Here is a 4,903-nt window from a genome sequence, read left to right on the forward strand (position 1 = left end):
TTTATTTATTATTATTATTTTTTAAATCCTTTTTCTGGATGAGTATTTAACAGTTTAGTTTTCATTGTTTAGTAAACCCATATGCGAATGGAGGTGACAACCGTATTGGCCTGGTTTTGAGTGCTCCCTTGGCCCTTAACAGGGTTCCACTTCTTTTGAATCTAGGCCTGCACGGACTTTAGGCGCCCCCCTTCTTGCCAGCCCACGGACTGCCCGCGCCAATTTGGACCTGTGACCCAGCCCATTTTAACACTCTATATGCAAAAATGTAATCTTTGTCATTGTCTTAAAGTTGACTTGAACCTGGCCATGATTGACAGTGAATCATATTCCTCCGAGTAGTGGAACTAACACAGAAGAGTCAAGAGTAAATAACAGAAGAGATACAAAAGATATAATTCAGTATACTGGCTGAAGATGACAAATTTTTTAGCTGGAAAATTGTACAAGCAAAATTTGGACAACTAATGAAACCTATATATTTATCGTGCATCTAGATGGGTAATGGTCATTTCGTTTATTGAAATTGCAACATTTGTGCTGGTTGAACTTTCAGCAGTAAGCAAATCTCTTTCCGTGAAAAATCCAGGTTTTTTAGCATGAGGCAATACACCTTCATTCCCCAACATTAGCACTACTGAAGTCATGTTTGGCATTTCTTCTGGACATTGTTGAATGCATAACAATCCCACATGAATTAATCTCAAAACCTCCGATAAATTGCCCGAGACACCAAGGCATGCTTGGACTAGTTCCAAAGACCGACCTTCTTTATAAAGCCTCCATGCCTGTACTACTTGAAATCATCTTAGAGGACCATTTTTGGAACCCAAATAAATGGAGTAATTTCATTACAAATTACATAGAAATAAGCACACTGCACTTACATGTCCAAGAAGGTTGTTGTGGTGATTACTGTGAGAAAATCCTGTTTCTTTTGCCACTCACTATCTCAAGCACTAGAACACCAAAGCTAAATACATCTGATTTTACTAAAAAAAGTCCATCTGCTGTATATTCTGGTGACATGTAACCGCTGCATGATAAATTAACGAAGAAATTCAATTATAACCAATAGAAGAGAATTTGGTTTGTCATGGGATTGAGATTCTTACTATGTTCCAACTACTCTGCTCGTGTTAGCTTCAGTCTCATTTCCTCCAAAACTTCTAGCCAAACCAAAATCTGATATCTTTGGGTTCACGTCAGAATCTAGCAAAATATTACTGGCTTTGAGGTCTCTATGGATGATTCTGAGGCGTGAATCTTGATGGAGATACATAAGGCCCCTGGCAATGCCATTAATAATGTGGAAACGTTTCGGCCAATCAAGAACTGCACTTTTCATTGGATCTGCCAAAAAATAAATAAATAAATAAATAAATAAAAATTCCTTGTCATGAGAATAATTTGATTGTTGGATAAAGGAAATGAGAAATTAATTCCAATATCTATAACCAAGTATCTTCAAGAATACAATAGCATGAAACAGCATATGGAATAAAGAATAATTACGTGTTTATGGAACTCTTTTATTACAGTGTACAAGTGGTACCCGGGATAGAGAGTGATCATTCCTGATTGTGCAAGATGAATATTTCTTACCAAATAAAATCAAATCAAGATATCTATTAGTCAAGTATTCATAAATTAACATCTTTTCCTCCCCTTGAATGCAGCACCCTAGAAGCTTCACAAGATTTCGATGCTGAAGTTTAGCTATACAAATGACTTCATTCTTGAACTCATTGAATCCTTGCAGTGAAGTTCTTGATAGCCGTTTGACAGCAATTTCCTGCCCCTCTTCCAGCAGCCCCTATATCAGAAATCAAGCATGTGAAAGGAATTCATTTTTCATGATAGCGATTTACATAATTCATCTCCGCTCACTTTTTATTTGTGAGGAAGGGTATATTGATGCTTTTCTGTGTATTAAAGACTTCATTTTTTATAAATAATAAGAGTAAATTTCCAAATTATTCTGGGAGGAAAATATTTGATGTGGTGTATTGATTAAACATCAATAAAATTTGAATTGAAATCTGAGAGCATAAATTCCCTGTGTAGTGCCTGCCCTGTTATATTAAAGAAAACTACGTATTACCTTGTAAACAGGTCCAAACCCACCCTCTCCAAGCTTGTTGTTAATTGAAAAATTATCAGTAGCTTTAGTTATTGTATGTAAGTCAAACTGTGGTAGCTCTATGTCTTTATTGTGACTTTCATCATTGTGATTGCCTGCAAAGTTGTGTCCAGGGCCACCTAAAACAGAGAGAAAAGCAAAAGACGGTTTCCATTTGCATAGATAAGATCGGTTTCTCCACTTGTCTTTAGTAAAAAATCATAGATTTTGCTAGCATACCTCCTCTTAGCTTTTGGTTACTCTTCTTTCTTTTCCAAACATACAGAATCATACTCAGACCCAGCAGAATCATTCCCATACACAACGGAAAACTTACCATTAGAATTTCTCTTTTCCGTCCTTTCAAGTCTGCACAATTAAAGAAAAAAGGGATTGATTTTCAATGATGATACATTTTCTGAAAGTGACAAGCTCGTCTATAAAGGAAAGAAAGTTCCGAGTTATCCCATTTTCCACTGGTTCGTCTAGTAATGTAAACATTCTACTTCCTTTGAATTCAAATATATGCGTGTTTTTGGGATAAGATTTCTATTCGGGCCTGTATTTATTGTAATATATAATATCAGTGAAAGCCATAATTATAATGAAAGTTTCTGCATCTGTAACCCCGTTTTTGGGTACTAATATTAATAGAATAGATTGAAGCTAATGTGAAGCCCTGAAACTAAGCTGCAAAATTAAATCGATTGAATCTAAAAAAGTAAAGCTGTACTACAGGAGGTTGCTTTGTTTATGCTCATTTTGAGATCTTCTGAAGTTTTAAGTTCAGGAAAATGTTAAATTGGAGAAAAATCTTCAATATTATAATTTGGATATACTTAAAAGAAAAAACAGTAGAAATGTCGTGAATAGTTAAGCATTTTGTTGAATAAATACTTACCGGATTCAGAAGAAGACATTCTAATGTAGATATCTTGTCCTTCTGCTGATAGCTCTTTGATGTCAATTTAGTCTCCAAACCAAATTAAGCATCCACCTCTACTTATATCTAAGTAAGTATAAGCAGTACAAGTGCAACTGTTTAAGCACTTTCTCTTGCATTCTTTCATTATGCCAGGAATATCGTGTATCTGGCAATTTAATACCAGAATACTTGAGAAATACATCTGTTTGACAATTCAATGGATTTCTGCGAACACACCCGTTCGACCAATCTGCCTTCTTCCAAGCTTCAGGATCTTTTTGGAGAAATCTATTTAAACATCCACAAACAGGAGAATTTGCAATATCGCAACTACCATATGCACCACAGTATTTATAGGTATCACAATTATCTGTTGGAGCAGTCAGGTAAACTTTCCATTGACATTTTTGATCTATCCATGTCCAGCGCTCGGCAACTCCACTCGGACTCAATGTAAACCTTGAGATAACTGACCTGTTAAGGAGACCATACTGATAGTACACCTCATTTTTTTTAGTACTAATTTAAATTTGAAAATATCATTTTTTCTCAAGTTTGGTGTCCCACTAAAACGGAGACCATTCCAAGGTCCAGTTTTATACTGCTCAACTGAGCCTTTTTTCCAGATACCTTGTGGATAACCAGTAGGATCACACTGATATGTAAAATCTCCTGAACTTGGATCCTCTTTGCTCTTCCATGATGATAGATAGACCTCTAAATCAGTTATAAAGTTCCACCCGAGCTTCATATCTGGTAACAATTTATCAGTCGGATAATTAAAACTCTCCCATAGAAAGTTCACTGGGTCATCATCATTTGCATCTTTCACAACGAGGTTTCCCGAGTCCAGCAATTTTGCAACTGCAGTTTTCACAGGTCGTGATGTATTCGAAGACCATATGATGACACCATTAGTGTCGTTTAGAAGAATTAGAAGTCCTGGTTCGATAACCTTCAAGACTCCAGATTGATTTGTGAGGGGAATTTCTCTGTTGGCAACCCATACCACTGTCTTAGCTGGTATTTCCTTGTACCACATGCCCACGTATCGATTATTGGAATTTTCTGGGCTAAAAAATCCCAATTCAAAGCTTCCGCCAGATGAAAACAGGGTTTCACCATCTGTAATGATCAGTGTAGTAGTTATAGTATCCGTTTGATTGGAGATTTTCTGGATGAACATAAAAAAGGTGAAGACAAAAGTAAGGGGAAATATTTATTTCGTATATGCATGGTTCTTGTTCTGTCCCTCATTCACTCTGTTTTTCTTGTTCAATATTCATAGGTTGGAAATAATAATTAAAAAATAAATAAAATAAAATAAAATAAAATAAATCTAAAAACGTATATTGACTGAATATATGGTCCAGTGTTCACACCTTTTCTTGACTTGGATTAAATCGTAAGAGGATTGAGAAATTGTCAATACAGTCATGGCAACAATTGGCAAATCCCAAGTATTATGAGGTGAAGATTATGCTTCAAATATCTATGCATTCTAGAACAAAAATTGGAAATTAATCCATTATCGTCTCATGAATTTAAAAATTAAGGTCAAATTAAATAGATCTAATTTAGATTCTACTGGGTTGTATACCCATGTAGTATATTTTTCTTTGGTTATAAAATAATTTTTTATATAATAAACAAACTATGATTTTATTTATTGCATGTATTTGATATCAAACATTCGAATCAAAAAGTATGTGATCACTTGTGATAATATAAGTTGGGTGCTTATATTGAGAAAGCATAGTATGACACAATTTATATTTTGATTATAGATGTTTCGTTCACAACCAAGGTATAAATGTCGACTCCTGTACTGAAATGTTGTACTATTGACTCATTCA

General features: G+C 34.9%; 1 pseudogene; it reads right to left on the reverse strand.

Annotated features, from left to right (window-relative positions):
• Nucleotides 1-384: 384 nt before the first annotated feature.
• LOC111395095 lies at nucleotides 385-4,285 on the reverse strand (annotated as a pseudogene).
• Between the last annotated feature and the right edge of the window lie 618 nt (nucleotides 4,286-4,903).

Source organism: Olea europaea, chromosome 6 (genome assembly GCF_002742605.1).
Source record: "Olea europaea var. sylvestris chromosome 6, O_europaea_v1, whole genome shotgun sequence".
NCBI lineage: Eukaryota > Viridiplantae > Streptophyta > Magnoliopsida > Lamiales > Oleaceae > Olea > Olea europaea.